Source organism: Aegilops tauschii, chromosome 2 (assembly GCF_002575655.3).
Source record: "Aegilops tauschii subsp. strangulata cultivar AL8/78 chromosome 2, Aet v6.0, whole genome shotgun sequence".
Classification (NCBI taxonomy): domain Eukaryota; kingdom Viridiplantae; phylum Streptophyta; class Magnoliopsida; order Poales; family Poaceae; genus Aegilops; species Aegilops tauschii.
Genome location: NC_053036.3, coordinates 112,946,328 through 112,967,684, shown reverse-complemented (window position 1 = coordinate 112,967,684; position 21,357 = coordinate 112,946,328). Strand labels below are relative to the sequence as shown.

Below are 21,357 nucleotides of genomic sequence, written 5' to 3'. Positions count from 1 at the left end.
ATCAAATTCCTCAACGACAACCCGCTCATCCTCGCATTGCAAACGAAGTGCAAATTGAGAAAATCATCAGCGACATCAACATTCCAGGTCCTCTCACATGCTCAAGAGCTTCACATTTATCTAAATTTTGTCGGCACTTTGCTTTCGTCTCTATCATAGAGCCCACTAAGGTAGATGAAGCATTTCTGGAGCCTGAGTGGATTCAAGCTATGCAAGAAGAATTACATCAGTTCGAGCTCAACAACGTCTGGGAACTAGTCAATCATCCAGATCCTCACAAGCACAATATCATTGGCACAAAGTGGATCTACTGCAACAACCAAGATGAAAATGGCCTTGTGGTGAGGAATAAGGCACGGCTTGTAGCTCAAGGCTACACACAGGTTGAAGGAATTGATTTCGATGAAACTTTTGCACCTGTTGCTAGACTTGAGGCTATTCACATATTACTTGCTTATGCTAACCATCATGATATCACTTTATATCAAATGGATGTGAAAAGTGCATTCCTCAATGGTAAGCTTGAGGAAGAAGTATATGTTGCTCAACCCCCAGGTTTTGAAGATCCAAAGCATCCTGACAAAGCCTTCAGACTCAATAAGGCCCTCTATGGCCTCAAGCAGGCCCCTCGGGCGTGGTATGATACTTTGAAGGAATTCCTCATGAAGAAAGGCTTCAAACCCGGTTCACTTGACCCTACTCTTTTCACTAAATCTTATGATGGTGAATTGTTTGTGTGCCAAATTTATGTTGATGATATTATCTTTGGCTGTACCGACCAACGTTACAATGATGAATTTTGCCTATATGATGAGTGAAGAATATCAAATGTCTATGATGGGAGAGTTGAAATTCTTCTTAGGTCTTCAAATTCGTCAACGGCGCAATGGCATATTCATATCTCAGGAGAAATACCTCAAGGATGTACTGAGGAAATTCCCATGCAAGATTGCAAAGGGGTCAAAATTCCTATGCCCACAAATGGCCATCTATGCACTGATGAAAATGGTATTGACTTTGATCAAAAGGTATACCGCTCCATGATTGGTTCTTTATTGTATTTATGCGCATCTAGGCCAGATATTATGCTTAGTGTTTGCATGTGTGCCCGATTTCAAGCTACTCCGAAGGAATCACACCATAAGGCTGTGAAGCATATTCTTCGATATCTAGCTCACACACCAACACTTGGATTATGGTACCCCAAGGGCTCGGCTTTTGATCTCATTGGATATTCAGACTCTGACTATGCTGGTGATCGTGTGGACTGCAAGTCAACATCAGGCACATGCCATTTCCTCGGACGATCATTGGTCTGTTGGTCCTTAAAGAAACAGAACAGCGTATCACTGTCTAATGCTGAAGCTGAGTACATTGCTGCTGGTTCTTGCTGTGCTCAATTGCTGTGGATGAAGCAAACTCTCAAGGACTACGGCGACAACATGAAGAATGTGCCACTCTACTGTGACAATGAGATTGCAATCAAGATTGCTCACAACCCAGTTCAGCACTCGAACACAAAGCACATTCCAATTCGTCATCATTTTCTTCGTGATCATGTGTGGAAGGGCGACATCTCTATTGAGCATGTACGGACTAAAGAACAGCTAGCCGATATCTTCACTAAGCCCTTGGATGAGAAGAGATTTAGCAAGTTGAGGTGTGATCTAAATATTCTAGAATCTTCGAATGTTCTTTGAAAAGGACACTCATCCTAACACTTATGCAAAATTTATGACTTAGATGTGCAACACGCGAAGAAACGTTTTTCTTCAATCAATGAAGACTAACACTCTAAGTGTGAATAAATTAACAAAGAATTTGATTCTCATAACCCTACGACAATTGTACGCGGTGTCTGAAATCATCATTCTTATACGGTGGGTCACGACACCACCAAAAGTTGAAAACCCTCAATTTGAGTTTTTCCTCTTATTTGAAATTCCTCAGTTGTTCATTTTCTTCAACTTTGCACTGTCTTCACTGTTTCCGTCGTTTTTCTTCATTGGCTATATATATATATAGTTTATGTCCTCTACAGCATTCACTTATTGCTAATTCTTCAAGTTGCTTTTTCTGCTAAGTGAATGTGATCGGACCCTTCCCCCTCTATGCTAAACTCAACCAAGTCTATTCACAAATTCTTCATGTGCGTTCTATTTGAAACTCGTTCAAAATCTTCTCTGTGTCCTTGTCAGCTGAAGAATTTGCAAACGAAACTTTAAAACTTATCTTATCTAAATTTTCGGCTTTTGCTGCTCAAACCGTTCCGCATCCCATGATAATACTTATCTATTCACCCACGATCTCACACGATCGCCACCTCTCAGTATGTGGGTGACACATGTCAAGCGAATGAGAAGGGTGAGGGGCACGTTCGTCTAATTTCTTCGGGCGAACAGTTTTTCACCTCGACTATAAATACCCCTACCCTTCCTCACTTCACTTTTACTCCGCTCGACCTCTCTCCCGCTCGAGGTTCTCAAACCCTAGCGCCGTCGCTACTTCTATCGTTGCCGGTGAGGAAGAGCTTCACTGCCTCGACCTCGTCGCCGTCGTACTCGCGCCGGCTGCGGATTTCTTCACTCCGCCGCCGCCGTAGCTGTCTTCCTCTGCCAAGTTAGGGTGTGGAAGATCTGAACTGATGAGCTTCACATCTACACTTCCCAGTTCGTCGTGTTCTTCGTCCAGGGTAATTAAAAGTTACTTTTACTGCCCTCTTTGATTCGAATGTTTTCTTCAAAATCTTCAAAGGTGTTTATTCTTCAAATCTTCACACACTAAACACCTCACATGTCATCTGTTCTTGATCCATTTCTCTAAGCAACATTTTTCTTGAAGATTCCTCAATTGTGTGGATTTTCGATCTGTACAACTCTGGAACCTAAGATAAAGAACGCTTAGTGAAATTCTTCAAGACTCATCTGGTCAAATTCCTAAAACTTGTTCTTTTTGAAAAACCTCTGAGAACGCATATGAGCTCTCCAAATTCCTCGCAACTATACTCTGTTCACAGCTACACATGTCCGCTGCTGAATCACTAGGTTCTCATCAACTTAACTCATTTGCAGCGTCCCTCGAAGAAAAGTTGCACACCTCTTCAGTAAATTTAGTTGTTCATATTCCTTAGCTGAAGAAAATTGTTGATGGTAAGAAGCAACAGAAGGGAGGAAAGAGGCCTGAGGTCAACACAGCGTTAGAGATCCCTGATGACATCTATGCTGGGTACTGCACACCCCCTGAGGAGGATAAAAATCAGCGCAAGGTGCGCATTCAAAAGACTGAGAGGAGATGGGCAAGGGAATGGAGGGAGTACAGATATGTTACTCTCAAGTATATGAACAAATTCGCTCTAAATCATCCATGCCCAAGACCTCCATTGGCACCTGGCCAAGAAGCTGATCCCACCAGCCTCAAGCGTGGTGAGGACTATCCTGATGAATAGGCCAAGCGCTAGGCCAAACTGGCCAAACAGGCAAAAGAAGCAGTGAGAAAATTTAATGAAGACTCTGCTGCTGCTGCTGCCACTGCTGAGGCCTCTGCAAGAAAGCCAAAGAAGGCGATGGCAAATAAGCCTGCTCATAAAACAAGTGCTTCATCCTCAATGCCCTCACGGCCAAGTTCCTTAGCAATGCCCTCACGGCCAGATTCTTCAAAGCCCTCACGGCCAACTCCTCAAGCTGCTCCAGATCCTCCAAAGTCCTCAGCTCCTCCGACAAAATCCTCAGCACCTGTGCATCTCGCCACGTGCCAAAGGACAACAGGCATCTCTATTGCCTCAGGAGCTTCTGCTAGTTCTTCAGCTGCACCAAATTACTCAACAGGCCCCTCTCTGCTGAAGAAAAAGGCCACTGCTGGACGAGGTTCTCGCCCAAGTCCTCACAAGAAGCAGGTCGCCTTTCCAGTGTCGTCTGATGAAGACGAAGCCAATGATGAAGAACTTGCCGAAATCATCAGAGACATGCAGCTCAAGGCCGCTAGAGCCAAAGGCACAAATGTGCCTCTACTTTTGGATCCAAAGTTGATCCTTGATTACATTGATCTCTGGCACAAGGACCCCAACACTCCTATGCCTGATTTCAAGCTGACTCCTGGCCAAAGTCATATGCTGACTGCCTTCATTCAGGAAGAAAAATGGAAATTTGAAAAGGCCAGGCAGATCAAGAAAGCGCAGTACAAGAAGGAGCGCTTCCTGAAGAAAAACGTTGTCTCTATGACAACTGAAGAACTTGTCACTATTCAATCTGAGATCAAGAAACTCAGTGATGAATTTGACGTATACCGCGCTGACTGGCTTGGAGCCAAAGTCAGGTTTGTAACTTTAACTGAGAAGTTCACTTCCAATGTTGCAGCCCCAACGCAGCAACAAAATCCTCAGGCTAAGGCATCTGCTCAGCCGACTAAAGAAAATGCCGGCACCGTTGATGACATTTAGGCTGCTGAAGAAACTCAGAGCACCAGGGCTGATGACTGCATTCCAGCCGCTGAAGAAATTGCCAGGGCAACCACTAGTGTTGCGCCTGAAGAGACTGAAGAAGTATGGGCAACTGCATCAGTTGTGCCTGAAGTATTTGAACCAAATTCCTCCGCCCCTCCTGCACCTACACCAACTAAGATCCTTCCATCTGCATCAGATGTGAAGAAGACCAAGGCTGCAGAGCATGCAGCTGTGAAGAAAAGGAAAGCATCAACTTCATCAGGTTCTTCAGCTCTGAAGAAGATGAAGCCCTTGACCAGATCTTTTGCAAATCCAATTGATGCTATTCCGATCTCATCCATGCCATCAAAGGACCTTGTTCCTTTTGATGAAGAATATGTGATTCCAAGTGAATCCGATGAAGAGATACCTTCTGCTGCTTCGTCAGAGCAGTTGGATGAAGAAATTGAAGCGGATGCAATCCCTTCAACCCCAATAGTCTCATCGCCCATGCCTCAGTTCACTGCTGAAGAGGTCGGCGTTGAGGAAAAGAGTGAAGATGAAGATGTGGACATTGGATGTACAATACCAGTGTTGAATGATGACTTTTGGGAAAGTCAGCACCCCAACTCTCCTCTGTTCACACCACTACAACAAATTCCTCAGTCCCCTGTCAACACTGAAGTATAAATGGGATCTGAAGAACCTCGTGCAACCCCGTTTGTTCATGAAGAGATTCCAGCCACTAGTGCTGATGAAAATGTTAATGAAGAATTAAAATACCAGGCTGTCACTGAAGAAGAACCTGAAATTCCTCAGCCTGTGGATCCTGAGATTGCGATTCCTGAGGTGGTGATGCAATTGACCGATACTCCTCAGCCCAAGCCAAAGGATCCCTTCTCGAAGAAGCAGAAATTCAAGGCTAATGACTTCTTCGGCGAGCATGTTTTCTTCACTAACTACAACCCGTATGACTCTGCTCGTCTTAGAAGGAAGCGGTTCTGGACAGCCAGCCAAGCAAATTTTTATTCTTCACAGCTCTTCAACAAGGACAAAGTCTTCGACCACGAGCATATTCCTCACGTGGACATGGAATCAATTCCTTGCTTTACCCCGGTCCACAGTGTGCTTCATGATGTAGGATTGCTCAACTTTTGCACGGACATTTGCGATTGGAATGAAGAGCTCATTCTTCAATTCTATGCAACCCTACACATCACAGGCTATGCTGATGATATCAACTCTTGGGTATTGGACTGGATGACCGAAAATACTCATTATAAGGCACCGACCTCTAAATTACTTCACGCCCTGCCCATCAGTCCACCCCTTAAAGGAGCTCGCTGCCTGTACCAGGAGCCTGAACTCACTGCTCATTACATGCAAGTGCTTATGAAGCCTCTGAAGCCCGGTCAAGCCCCAAGGACCAAATTCCTCGTGAAGGAATTGTTGTATGTACCAAGAACCGTCTATCGCATTCTAACGAAGACTATGAGTCCAATCAAAGGCCATGACTCATCTGATGAGGAAATTGTTGGCATCATGAAGAATCTGCTATTAAACATCATACATGGCATTCCTGTCAATTATCACGATTTCTTCATGAGGACTCTGGCAAATGTTGCACTCTCTTCGTTTGAGTTGAAGCCTTATACTCCTTGGATTATGAGATTCCTCAGAATAAGCTCTTCACTCAACTACAAGGCTGATTTTCAGAATCACCTCAGCTACTTGCCCCCAATTGAAGTCCTCAAGCGGACGTTTTCCTCAGTTGATGAAAAGGGCAAGGCCGCTGCTGTTATTGATGAAGGCATTCATCCATTGGATGGTCAGTTTCGCAAAGCTGCATCTCATTCCACCAATGATGACTCTGCCACTCATGATTGCATCCAAGCCAAATCCTCAAGCCACAGCTCCAAGAGTGATGACTGACCGTGAGCTTCTTCTTAGTCTTCACTAGAAGGTGGATCGAAACCACAAATGGGTTAAGTGTCAGTTTGGTTCTATTCTTCACAACATGACTGCTACACACAATGCAGTGAAGAAAAACCATTTCTACCTCCATGAAGTCTTCGGTCGCACCTGGGCTATTCTGTCACATCTGTATGGTGAAGAAGATCTGAAGAAAATGGGTCTCAAGGAAGATTTTGACTGGTCTGCTCCTCTACCGAAGAAATTCAAGAAGGTCAAGGTTCCTTCCTTGGTGGCCAGCTCATATTCTTCATCACGCGAAACCGATGAGCATGAAGACTTGGACGACACTGCGGCAGGCCCTACTTCAACAACCGACCCCAACAACGCTGACGCTCCTCCATCAACTTGATATTCTTCACGGGCGTTAGTCCTCATTTTTTCGATCCTTTTGGTCATTCGATGACAAAAGGGGAGAAATTTGAGTTAGTCTTCAAGCGGGTCTATCTATATGGGCGTTTTTTTGCTAAGTTACAACTCTCGTTCTTCTGAGACTTTATTCGATCGAGTTGTAAACTTAAACTCTATGGTGGTATGATACTTTTGTTGTGTTCTTCTGCATGCTTATTCCTCGTTAATGTTAATGCACGCATGCTGAATTACATCAGTCACCATATTTCATCATGCATTTCAAATTCTTCATATTATAAGTCAAATGCGTGTATGAATTACAAGATATAGGGGGAGATCTCCATGATTCTACTCTTCAAGTGTGCATTGCTTCAAAAGAAAATTCCTCACTATGCACATCTTCAGGGGGAGTTCTTCTATATCTTGCAATCAAATTCCTCAATATCAGTATTTACACGTCATATGATTATCCCCGTTTGAAAACTTAACCTATATTGTCATCAATCACCAAAAAGGGGGAGATTATAAGTGCATCTAGGTTAAGGGACTAATGTGTTTATGAGTGTACATAGGTCTATAAGTCTATGAGGAGTTTGATATTTATAGAGAAAGTCAACCCCTAAAAATGAATATCTTCGACTGAAGATTTTGGTTTTCTGAAGACTTTCTGAAGACTTTGAAAGTGAAGAAATTGGTGTGACCTTGAAGACTTGGCATTCATTCGAGGAACATGAAGCGTGAAGACTTCTGTTTTCGTAGTTTCATTTTATCTTTCTTGAGTCATAGGAAACACCGTGCTGTTAAAGGGGGTTGAGGAAATACTAAGGAAAAATTTCCATGTGATGCTCAACTCAAAATCCTACGCCTACCAATCCCTTCGAGTGAAGCCATTGGAAATCTCATACAGTTCAGTCAATTTCTTCAGTGACAGACACGAAGTTCTTCTGGTCGCTGAGGAATTTGTTCTGACTGAGGAGTTAGGAATTCGCCAGTGCGGATTGCCTACATAATGAGGAACATGATAGCCCTGAGGAATTTGCCTCAAATATCCGACCGTTGTTGTGCTATGCGTCAGCTGTCCCAAAATATCTACCCACCTAACGGTCATATCATTGAAGGGCATTTATGTCTTATCATGTCGGGCTGCTCCCTAGGCTATAAATAGCCGCCCCCTACAACCACTAGCTGGTTGGCTGCTCCATGAGAAACTGACACTTGTCATTTAGACCATCCCATCCTCCGAGGACTTTGAGCGAAAATCATCAAGTGAGGAAATCCAAACCCAAACACCTACAAACCCAAAGTGATTGAGCATCACTGAAGAGATTGATCATGCGTGGATCCGATGCTTGTTACCTTTGAAGACTGTGCATCTTCCAGACGGTTAGGCGTCATGGTCTAGAGCATCCAAGAGGAAATTGTGGATCGCCGGGTGACCGAGTTTGTGAAGGTTTGGAAGTCACCTGAAGACTTACCACGAGTTATTGGGCGAGGTATGTGTGACCTTAGCTCAAGGAGAATACGATGAGGACTGTGTGTCCGGGACTATGTGTCCTCAGGTTTAAATACCTAGCCGCTCGAACCAGACGTACAACTGTCACAGCAGTTGGAATTGGTCTACCAAATCATTGTATTCACCAAGCCTACTGGTTCTATTTCCTCAACTCTTTCCATTCCTCATTACAGTTGTTGTGTGCTCGTTCATATCTGTTTGAAGACTTTGACTGAAGACTTTCTCAATTTCCTCAGTTCAATTTCTTCAGTTTGTTTGTCTTCATCCTGTGTTATCCTGTGTTTACGCTTTCTGTACTCTGTGCTTGTCTTCATTTCATCATGATGACCATGCTTGTGTTTTGTTACGTTTACATCTGATTATTTATTCCGCTGCAAGTAGTTCTTCGCTTAGGAATTTCCTCACCCTGAAATTCCTCAGTGAAGAATTCATAAAAATCGCCTATTCACCCCCCTCTAGTCGATATAACGCACTTTCAACACCAAACTAAGATAGCTAGACTGGCAATCCTAAAACATTCATAGGTACATGTATAAGTTTGTTAGTTGAATCCGTGTACATGAACAATGTCATGCAAAGGCCATGAATTCAGGTTCTAGATTTGATACGTGTAGATACATCTAGGTGAGAACAATCTGACCTCGTGCAATGTTATGCAATCTAACCATGAATTCGGTTTATAGGTTAGTATTGCTTGGTCTCGTCCAAATTGTAGAGACAAAGTTAAACTAGAAGAGAACCATTGATCATTGCAGCCAGTACTAAGGACTTAATCTATATTGATAGATGTCTTTTGCTAAATGTTGTTGTGCATTTTTTTGTGCAGATCAATATGGATAAGAAGCGCACGACCGTACCAGATCGAAGTCAGCCTCCGAATGATCCAGGACACCCTTTTTTCATAAAAAACTTCATCCCGAATGCTTCAACCTTGTTGTTCGTAAGCTTGCGAGCGCCGAAGTAGAGAGGACCGCAGGCACCAACTGGGTTGGAAGCAAACATTATTTCGACTTGCAGTTTCATGCTCAGTCACAGGCCCTGAGGTGCTCCTGGATGACGCAAGGAGAGCGCATCACGACGCTGATTAACTATGCTGTGCTCCAGCCTCTTCCTAAAGATGACGTGTTCAACTCTATAATTGTAAGAGATGCTCATTCTTAAAGTTGATTTTACTTATTATAATAGCAATTGACATGTGTCGACCTGCCACGGTATCTACTACCGCTGACTCTTCCGGATTCCTGGTACAGGTTACTTGTAGTCAACCGGCTGAGGAGGAGGGTTGTCTTGATGGATCCATCCTTCAACATGTTTGATCCTGAAGAGAGCACTCATGACATATTGATGAGGAAGGAAATCACATTGCCGAAGGAAGAATTCAAGAGTGTTGCAGACTAGAATCCCTAGTTGGAATACCCAAATCATGGATTGGGAACAAGATACCATGTCCTGTGCTGCTCGTCGGTAATCTACTAAACTGATCGCATACATAAGATGCAGACCGTTATAATGTTTAATATTTAATTTTTGTGTCATAGCAAACCTCTGTCTTCTTTGTCCTACAAGAGATGGCCCACCAGATTGGTCGTTTGCATAGCATGGGGCGGATGAACACTAGCGTAAGTACATATATGATGAGTTGATGTGTGCTAATTATTATCCAACCAGTTTTTTAAATGATTGAGTTTTTGCATCTTTCCTAGGATCCAATACAGCTCAGACACCAACTGACAGTCCAGATGCTGATGGTGAAAGACAATAAAGCAGCTGGAAACATCCTGCAAGAGATTAGAGCGGCCTTGAGGGTTTTAAGCAACTGAAGATGGACTGATGCATGCAGAGATGCCAAAAATATATTCCTTTACTTCAGCTTTGTTAGGGATCGAGTTGATAATTATCTATTTTTGATATGAATAATTAGATAATAACTTTATGGGGCCTTCTATATATGTACGTTTAAAAAAATTATGATGTTTTGGTATTATTAAACTATTCAAACTTTATGGTGTTTTGGTATTATTGAAGTTTGGTTTTACTACCATATTGTTGGATTATTAATTGATTTTGTTGCAACGCCATCAATAAATCATTCGTTCGTCCGCCATGAATGAGCAGTGAGCCCGAGTTGAGAAGATGTACATGGCTAATAGCAAAGCATGCACATTTTTGTTATGAGTCGCGACGCAAGATGAGATAAGTCGCCAGGGTTTATTGTTTTTCCTAAACTAGGCAAATGCATGTGCGTGCACCAAATATTTACATCCTTTGGTGGCCGTATTGTTCCTCCACTTGTTTCTGCACCTACTGTCTTTGCCTCGAAGATGTACAAAACGGAAATCGTCACATCTATCAATGACCACATCCCGCTCACAAGCCCTATCATTTCCTCTACCATTGAATTTTAGACACGCTATCATCATGTAGAACATTCAAAAATATTAAAAAAACAATGGGCCGACACATTAATAAATTATTATACTTCTATAAATCCTAGAACTCACGTGAACGCACGAGTAGCCCTAAATAGTAAAGTCCATCCAGGATATGTGAGTGAGATCCAGGATATGTCCTAAACTATATATTTGATGACTATACATTTCATCAAACTGTGAAATATCAAACTGTCAAACATGGTAACGTGTCTACTCTCTTTCTCCCTACACGCGTGAATCTCTTTCCAATAATCCTTAAAATCCTTTCCTTCCAAAACATGATAGTATCCAATCTCCCGGTGTGGCCTACCATAAGTCTTTCAACCCCCCCATAATTCAATGGGTGGGGCCCAATGTGGCCATTAATTTTCTCTTAATCGGATTTGCTTAGAAGGAAAGTTAAATTCTGCTTGTTCTGATCGGGAAAGGGAGACGTATATAAGAGATATATAATCTGGCGTTTATTTATTTGCCCAGTGGAGTATGGAATCAAAATAAATGCTTGCCCTATTATTAGGAAGGTTTTGTAATGGAAACATGCATGGATGGAAGTATAAGGGGCACCTTCCGATCCATATAGCATCATAATGCCTCACCGACCTGATGCCGGATGATTCCCCTCCGAAACTCATATATATGGTCCGGCTGTGAGTCCACCATCGTCCACTGCCCCCTCGCTCGCTCATCCTAGTGCTAAGAAGACGTTCTGCCCGCGACAATGGCTGCAATGCCGAATTTTGATGGAGTGAATGACGCAGTCGACTACATCTACAACTACATCATGCTTTCATTAGAAGAGCAATTAGGGTTTGTTCTGACAGCTCTAAACTATATCTATACTTTATTTGCACTTGTTAGCTGCAGTTCACTACCATTATAGTTTGCATTATCGACTTCTTATTTTAAACCCCAGTAAAAATCCGTTCTTTCACCTAATCCATGTCGATGAGTTGGTCACGTTCATAAGCTGTTGCATGCATGCACTGGTTAGGATCATGCGATCCTTTCTAAGTCCATAAGGTTCTTAAGATCTAACGTAGTGGTTGCAAAAGACTGGGCATGCGCTAATATTATCCTTTTACATTACGCCATGATAGTACCATCTACACCACATTATTTTAAACTACAGATTTTCTATGAGCCGTAGTATATTGCAATAATACTACAAAAATACATTGCAACCAAACATATCACAATAGATTTGTTTATCTTAAGCAACAGTACTTCTGTCCTCAAATGACACTACAACTCCAATTAGAAGATGCATACATTTCAGCCATTACTAAAGTTATGAAAAATGTACTATTGCTTGCCCACACATTCAAGTACTACATTTTTGTGATACCCTGTATTTCTAACAACTTTTCTATCTTGCCGGTTTGTTGCTAAAGCTGTCAAGGTTTTTAAATCTACAAAAAACTATGGTTTCTAACTGTTATGTTTTAGTAAAAAAAACTAAAATATTGAGCTACCAAACGCATACTAAATGTGCACGAATTTTAATGCAGCGAGTGATATCTACTACTATGAAAGTATGTTAAATCATATAAAGGTTTTTGCCTGTACAAACTATGGAAGTAGTAAATATTATAGAGATTTAAAGCCATTGTTGATCATTTGAGTAGAGATGCACTACTGTTGGACGTGGATTTGGTCACTTGAAGTGAGATGTAGTACATGGACCTGACACGCGCGAGCAGCCGCGGACACGAAGACACTTGGGAAACGTTTGAATTTACGTTTATTTTAATTTATGTTTTGTGCTAAACCTTGTTCTGTTTTTGTTTGCAGCACAATATGGATAAGGAGCCCTCGACCATTCCTAATCGAGTTTAGTCTTTGGACTATCCAAGACACCATGCGAGGTGATCGATGGGTCCATCTGAGTTGCTTCGATCTTGTAGTGTGTAAGCTTACCAGCAACGCGGTACAGAGGAACGCAGGCACAGACGGTCAGTCCTCCTTATGCCAAGCTCAACGCACCAACTTGTTGATTAACACCGTCATTGTACGGCCGTTGCCCAAATACAACGTTCTCATGACCCCGTCCATTGTAAGGATTCTCATTCTTACAAATTAGTGTGTACACTATCTGTTCGCCATTAACCTTTGTATACCCATTGCAGTACCTATTGCGGTTGTATTTGGTGGATTCCTCCTATGGGCTACTTGCAGTTAATATTGAAAAGAGGAGGACTCTCCTGATTGATCATTCCAACGAGTCATTCCTAGGCTCAGAGGACTTTCATGACAAAAAACTGAAGAAGGAAGCCCTGTTAGTTATGCAAGAATTTGGCAGTGCATTGCAACAGGAGAGGCCTGGTTTGAATCCCCAACTCATGGATTGGCCACAAGACCAAACCTATATTACAGCCGCGCGGTAATAGTTTAAATTGGTCATGCACATTATAGCCACACTGATATAGGTTCTAACATATGGAGTTTTTTTGGTCACAACCTGGACTCTGGATTCAAAGTCCTACAGGAGATGGCTCACCAAGATGATACTCTCGGGCATAACATGTCCAGGACTGAGGTAGGTGCATATATAACAAGTTTCTGTCTTCAATATATTTGTTAAATATAAATGTATGTTCTTCCACTCACGTAGGTTTGTTGTGCAATTTATTTTTTAGAAATTTATTAATTTTTTTTGCATGTTTTCTAGGGATTCAAAACAACTATGAAAGAACTTGCTGGTCCAGATGCTGACGATCAAAGTCAATGCAGCAGCTAGAAACATCCCAGCTGAAATTAGAGCGGTCTTGAGGGTTTTGGACAACTGACTATGGACTGATGCATATTCAAATGTCGCAAATAAATGGCTACTACAGCTTTGTTAGGGATCGAATTGAGAATTATCCTTTTGGCAATATGAATTATTATATAATGTATTGCATTATATATATGTAGATTTAAATACTGTGTGGTGTTTTGGATATATTAAACATTGGTTTTGCGATGCACCCTACAATTCCTCGTATCATATAACTCCATCCAGGATATGTCAACTAGAACTCTCGATATCACGTCAAAAGAACCATAAAGTCATGAATTGTATTTGGCAATAATAACAATATATAAATATCACATCAATGCCTACTGATCAACATCAGCACTAAATGAAAAGCAGTTGTGGTAAAATCATAGGCTGGTGGAAAGTAATACCTAATGTTCAAGGCTTATTTCCTGCATGCTTGCAGGCAAATTAAAGTGGAGCTTGACCCTATTGCCATGATGTAATGGACTCAGTAATCAAAATTTAGTGGAGCATGAGAAGGTATCAAGGCTCCCCCGGATTGTACAATGACCAAGCTTTAGTTCATCGAGGAACACATTTACACTGAAAACAAACATATGTAATACATTAGGCCTAAGAAAATCCCATAATTTAGTGGAAGCATAGGAAGTAAATTAGTTGTGTAGGTTTTGATCAGATTATGAAGAGATAATATAGGTTAGAAAAGGGCAAAGTGGCATGCAATCAATGATAAGTTGTTTATTTAATTAATACAATAAATTTTTCATAATCTTTGCCTCCATATTTTGACAATGTAGCATATTGAAGGCCAAATAATATATTATAGTAAGATCTAATTATTTGAATTACATACAAATAACTACCAGATCAGATGTGTGTCTAGAAGCTTAGCTTCATAATGAAAGCTGCCAAATCAACACATCAAAAGATTACTACAATGAGTTAATATACAGTCAACCAAACAAGTGACATAAAAGGCCAAAGCATTATTTTTCAGTGAGAAAAGAAGTGAACAAAAAAATTCATTATTATTTCACCGTTACCACTTTAATAGTAGATATGTTAGTGTGCACGTCGTGAATTTGCTATTGTGGTAGCTAATCTTGGCATGCAAATCAATGATAAGTTCATTATTTAATTAATACAATAATTTAATTATTTAGAAAGTTTTAGTTTTTGACATCTTTTCTATTTTATTAACAAGTGTGCATTTGATCTCAAAAGGAAATAGATCTGCACCATACATCAATATATGGTAGGACTGGAATAAGCCATGATCTCCTACCTATAAGAAAAATATGTTAACCTCTGCCTTCCCTCCTCCCCCTCCTTGCTCTCCCTTCGCCCATCACAGATAGCACATGATCAAATTAGCCAGACCTGGAGGAAAATATTTCGAGGAGTACCTTGTGTAAGCTAGGAGCATCAAGAAGGCGAGTTCCTCTAGGTATGAACATTTGTGGATCTGTCTCTTCTTTAAAAGTATAATAGTTATTAGATTATGATCATGTTTTGTTTAGGTATACTACAATTGGTTGTAGATTTAATCAAGCAGTCCTATTAGGTGGGATGCAACTGAAGAAAAATAGATTCATCATATATAATAGGCTGCATAGCCAATCAAACTATTTTCATAGCCAAGCAAACTTCCACCACAACATGATGAACCTCTGTCAGCATGGGTGCACCTGGTGGACCCCCCCCCCCCCCCCCCATCCAACTTCCACCACAAAAACCCATCCTTGGGCAAAGATTAACAAAATAAATATTGGCATTAAATGACTCTAAGGACTTGTATTGTCTCTAAGTCATGAAGATATAGTCACATGATGGACCTCTGTTAGCTAAAAATTATTATCTGGCATTAGATGAATCTAATGATTTGTAAGCACAATGCAAAATTCAGTCATGAAGCTCGCCACACACATGTACATATGTACTAAAAACTAAAACATCTCAAAGCAGTAGACAAGCAGTTTTATGGCAAGCGGTAGACAAGCAGTTTTTAGAGCAAGCAGTAGACAAGCAGTTTTTAGGGCAAGTAGTTTTACTCATAAATTGCCATCACAACTCTATCCCCTCACCTCACTAAATTGATATATATATGTCGTCCCTCAAAAAAGAGTTGATATGTATGCCCAACTTGATTATAAGTGTCCAAGATTTCCTTGTAGGTTCAAAAATATAACTCAATTGATATTGAATCCAATAACACTGAAGCTAAGCAAATTATTTTCAAAAATAGTACCTTGACTCTCAAAAGTTGGCACATCGATGAGCTTTGAACTAAGTATACTTCTAGCAACTACTACTACTGCACACAAAAAAGTTGAAACTCAGTGCATCTACTGGAAAAAAATTCAGTAAATTTCTAGCAACTACTCCTACTGCACAAAAAATTGAGTGAACTAAGCATGCAGAGATACCTGATGCTCCAGGGAAACAGATCATCTTCAGAGCTGTTGCAAATTGGGTCAGATTCCAATTCTCAGTGTCAAATGCCAGATTTAATCATAAAATCCTTAAGAAAGCTGCAAGAACTTCAAATGTTCCTTTTCACGCAATTCGATTTGATGCAAGAGATGAGCTTCCTTAACAATATAGTCGTTAACCTGGATAAAGAGGAGCATTTGCTATACGTGAAGAAAACATAAATAAAGGTTAAAATTTCTGGAAGTTGGTACATCACTGAATAATACAAAATGAGGTTCTCAATTGTCACCTTACAGTACAATATGTCTATGAAAATAAAGTACACAATAAGTGAGGAAATCTTAGCATCGCGTAACCAAAGGATTTATTAATGCTTGCTATAGAAGATTCGGTATATGTCCGTCTTGTAAAATCGGGATAGGGTATACCGCACAACGTTTTTTATGAGTTTTAGGGTATGATATGTGTGAGGGCAGAACAGATTATGTTATATTATTGGCAAAATAGCATAAAGCTCATGATCACATGAATCATCCATATCACCATCAATAATCCTAGATACCTGAAGATCAAGCACGAAACAGAGCATAGGCCTGTTGGGAAAATCATGGACAGAAACATGCAGAACACAATGTATGAAAACTGAATTTGTCAGAAGAATCATGACATAACCCACACATACACAATGTTTAACTTTGCAAAATTCTGCTCTGTGGGAAAGAGTTACCTGGACGACGCGCACCGACAGGGCGGGCCGGCGCACGGGGTTGTGTGCCTCCTCGAGCAGCCGCTGGTGCGTGACCACGTCCTCCGCCTCTCGGCGTTCACATCCAGCGCATACCTGCACAGACAGACGTCGCACGCACGACGGACAGCATCAGCATAGTGTGCACACAGCCAGGAATCGGTACTGGAGTCAAAACAAAGATTGCAATCGGGACCTTTTCCTCCTCTCTTTCTCTGGCCCTCTTCCTCCTCCCGACTGGAGCAGAGGAGAGGGGCTCGGCTCTCGCCGTTGTCGATAGAGGGCAGCACGGGGGAGGTGCCGATGTTATGGGAGTGGCGACCGTGTCCTCCCGTGCCTACTAGACTAGCGCGCGGTCGCCGGGGATAAGAGGCGCGATGCCAGTGAGTTTGAGGCGGACGGCCATCACGTCCATGGTCGAAGATGAGCAGAGCAAGCTCCTCTGGCCAAATTGGCTTGGGCAAAGCGACGAGAAGGTTCTGGGGAAGCTCCTAGGATCAACTAGGGGCGCGGGGAGTGCTCCAGAGCTCGACTCCGACTAGGGGACCAAGGTGGAGGGAGACGGCGGGAGCAGCGGGAGCCAGCGGGCGGCGGCGGGCAGAGGGAGCGGCGTACCGGAGCTGCTGGTGTTGCAGATCGAGCCGCCCCGCTTTGGATCCACCTGCCACCTCACCGGAGACGAGCACCGCCGCGGATCCGACCGGAACGGGACCGGATCGAGCAACCGCGCCCGGGTCATGAATGTAACATCCCAAATTTTCAATTTGGAATGTTATACATCAGGTCATCATTGCATATCATATTTTATTGCTTTTTGGCTTGATCCTAGAAATTCTACGCAACCCAAGGACCCACGGAGATAGTTGGGAATTTCGTTATTTTAATATTTGAGTTTATTCGAATTTTGAAAAGAAGATCGTTTGATTTTAATTATTTTCTCTTCGAATATTTCTTTTATAAAAATAAAAGAGAAAGGATAAAATGACTTCCTCAAAATAAGGAAATATTGGAGATTTAATGTTAAAATCAAATAAGAATTTTATTCGCTATTTTATTTGAATTAGGAAAAATATGCGTTTTTCAAAATTGCATTAGAGTCCCAAATAAATGTTCATCTTGGCCGGCTGATTTTTAGAGGATAGGGAAAACTTATTTCAGGATTTTTGGAGTCCGTTTAGTATTTCTTTTATTCGTTTTTCTGCGCGGAATTATTTAAAAAAACGAACCAACCTAACTGGGCCGTGTCCGACGTGGACACTAGCCCGGCCGGCCCTTTAAAGCCGCGGAGGCCCGAGCCAGCGCCACCCCGCCCGAAACCCTAGCGCCGCCCGAAACCCGCCGCTGCCGCACCGCCCGCGCCTCCCCGCCCCGCCGCGCCACCGCCGGACGCCGCCTCGCCACCGCCGCCCGACCCCGCCACCAGAGCCGCTCACCGCCGCCGCCGTCCCGCCGACTGCCGGAGGTAGCCGCCGCCGCCGTAGGTTTTCGTGAGAAAACCGATCGTTTTTTTTTGAAACCCTAGATCCCTTTTTTCGGTTTAGTTATTTAGCGAATGCCCGTTCGTACGTTCTTTTTAACGAACGATTTTCACCGTTTAACCGGAGACAGCGAACATTCATTCGTTAGTCTGTTTGTCAGTTTTTCTTTTTCTCGGATTTTTCGCGATTATTTTCGATCGTGATTTCTGATCCGATTTTCGTTTTAGTTTATCTTTTCGCTCGTTTATCGGAATCAGGCGATTCAAGCGCCTAGAGTTTCATCTCGAAGCCCTCTTTCTGTTTAATCAACTTAAACAAGTTTTTGCTACTGTAAAATTTGACTTTAGTCCAGATTAGTAATCGAAGCTTGTTTCTTTCGCAGTTTGAGTTTCGTTGCTTCATTTGATTTGATTCTTTTTGCAAACCGGAGTTCTTAAGTTGAACTTTCTGGTTAGATCTCTTATTTGAGTTTTACCCATGCTTCTAGTTGAGTGCTTATTGTATGCTTGTTTGTTTGCGATAGAGTACCCGGAGTGCGAAGCGTGCTACTACGAGTCTCTAGGTTTCACGGATCATCGGCAAGGCAACTAACACTTTGATCATACCTCTTTACTACCTAGTTTTATTGCATTAGATCAATCCTCAAATAATCGCATGGTTAGGATCTGATTATATTGTGGGTTCCGGAAGTAGATGAGGTAGTACCTATTCACCTGTTTATTATCAAACCTACGGGAGTTACTTCTACGTTGCTTATATTGCTATGCTATGCTCGTAGACGTGGTTTGGGTTTGAGTGTATTCATGACAGTTGTGAGTATTGTTAATTAATGGTTAACTTAAGGTGGCAACTTTAATACACATCTGGGTGGATTGAGGCACCTGGGGAACCCAGTGTTGCCTGTATTTTTGGAAATTCTGGGGTACCGTGTGATTCTCCTATGGACTGCCACCCAGGCTCAAAGGGATCATAAGATTATTCATGCTAGAAACTTCCGTGTGCAGCCACATGCCATTATGGGCTCTGGCATAGTTGAGTAAGTTGTGGGAAACCTTTCCATGATGGGCTAGCAGATGTAGGGGAATGTAGGTGTACCGGCCTATCTATCGGTTAAGGGGACCTCTTCAGAAAGACTGTGTCTCGGTCATCCGTTTCTCAAACATTATGTAGTGCGAGAAATCCAACGGAGGAGATCGAGTCTTGTGGGGAGAAGTACGCAAGCCTCTGCAGAGTGTACAAACTAACCATGGTTAGCTGTGTCCCCGGTTATGTACATCTTGAGTATCTAGTTCTTGGATTATCATGTGGATCTCATCACTCTTAATATAATTTGATTGGGTTTATTGATCATGCTTAATTGGGATTGAGTTGGGTGAACCTTATCAATGTTTAACAACCACCATGATAGTCAAATAAAATTTATTCCTTTGTTGTAGGAAAAAATTGGCTTTCCGCAAAACATATTAACCATACAGCCTCCACCAGCCATATATGCATGTAGTGATAGCATTATTCTGTTCATTACTCTCTTGTGTTACATTGCCGACATATTCCATGTGCTGACCCGTTTTGGGCTACAATGTATCATGTTGCAGACTTTTCAGACGACGAGTAAGGAGCCATAGGTCGTTGTCTTTCACTCAGTGATGCCGTTGGAGTTGATGGACTCACTTTATCTTCCAAGCCTTCCGCTGTTATTGTATTAGATGGCCTTAAGCCATATTTATTGTAATAAGTTCTCTTTTGAGACATTTGATGTAATAAGTGTGTGATTGCTACTCTGTTATAAATCCTCAAGTACTGTGCGTGTCAGCATTACCGATCCAGGGATGACACTGGTGCACAGAGATCAGACTGTTTGAGGTATGGTCGCAACAAGATGGTATCAGAGCACATGTTGAATGTAGGACACGACTACTAAGCTAAAGCCCTAGATCACTACTCTCTTCTCATTTCTGACTCCTCTCCATTTTCTACTCTTTAGGATGGCGGACGCAAGGAACAAGTTTGCACAACCTGATGAAGACACACCTTTTGGACGCCACTTGAAGGAAGTCACTAGGTACCTGAACATCAGAATACCAAGCTTCACCGGGACTTACAACGCCACATTACCAGAAGAGGAGCGCTGGATGATTCAAGTTCAAGTTCCAGGAAGGACATTTACGCCAGTCACTGAGCCCATAGAGTTTTCCTTTGATGCACGAACCTGGAGTCTAGGAAGGAGAATGGCAGCCCACATCACCATGGGACGCATTGGAGAAGTTTACCACAAGGATCTCAAGGATACTATCTACCAGATTTGTGGGCGCCGAGATGAGCAATGGGAGCTGATCAGCACCAGGAAGGATAGATCCATTGCAGCTTTCATCCAGGAGTTAAACCAGCACATTTGACGCCAGGAGAACCAGATGTGCGCAGGCATGACAGATTTGAAGAAGGCGATGACAAGGATCACGGAGCTGGAGGAAGAACTCAAGTCTACACACGATGGATATGAGGAGGAAATCGCAACACTATTGGAGAAGAATGACGACCTGATAAAGAAGATCGGAGTATTCATGGGAGATTTGGCGCCAGGAAGAGAAGACGACGATTCCACTTGCCCGGAGAACTACATCATCATCGACGACACCGACTCAGACCCCGACGATGGCGATGATGACTTTGTTGATGAAGCTGGAGTGGATATCATGGAGTCTTCGACCGATCAATTTTTCAAGTCGACCACCATATCAGTAGTAGTATTCCACCATGTATATAGTATAGTTCGAGCACTTTTGTAACGATAGTTCTAGACCGATTGTATGCCCTTGCTTGATTGAGTGAGTGATATGATTGTGTTTGTCTCATGTGCACATGGGTAGTAATTTCCCCCTAGACCTCATTCTACTCTATTTTCTCATCTTTTTTAAACCCAGCAGATGCCTCTGAGACGCGACAATGGATTTGCTTTCCCACCGGAGCTCACTCAGTTGAACCAGTAGCAGAATGCATTGATGCAGATACTAGTCCAGAATCAGAATCATGGGATTTGTGGATAAGTATAAACTGCCCACCAAAGTTCTTAGTACACCTATGTTTGTGAGCTCGCCAGGAGCAGAGTATATGGCAAGCCAAGGATGTTTTCAGATGCCATTGACCATAGGTAGGCATGTTTTCCCCTCGGATCTGATAATTTTGGAGTCGCAAGGTTTGGATGTGATTCTGGGTATGGATTGGCTATCGATATATGGAGGAAACATCGATTGCACCA

At 42.3% G+C, this 21,357-nt stretch overlaps 2 long non-coding RNA genes across 3 annotated transcripts; one reads left to right on the top strand and one right to left on the bottom strand.

Moving 5' to 3' along the window:
• Positions 1–13,710: 13,710 nt before the first annotated feature.
• LOC120974467 (uncharacterized) lies at positions 13,711–17,054 on the bottom strand. The gene is made up of 5 exons (XR_005769864.1): positions 16,820–17,054; positions 16,606–16,719; positions 15,872–16,057; positions 14,731–14,825; positions 13,711–14,027 (listed from the first exon to the last, which is right to left on the bottom strand). It is a non-coding gene; the product is annotated as an uncharacterized lncRNA (long non-coding RNA).
• LOC141041565 (uncharacterized) lies at positions 16,754–20,951 on the top strand. Of its 2 annotated transcripts, XR_012202019.1 has the most exons (3): positions 16,769–17,406; positions 19,697–19,964; positions 20,086–20,951. It is a non-coding gene; the product is annotated as an uncharacterized lncRNA (long non-coding RNA). The 2 variants fall into 2 exon arrangements; XR_012202020.1 differs by lacking the exon at positions 20,086–20,951 and having other exon boundaries at positions 16,754–17,406; positions 19,697–19,913.
• Positions 20,952–21,357: the final 406 nt, after the last annotated feature.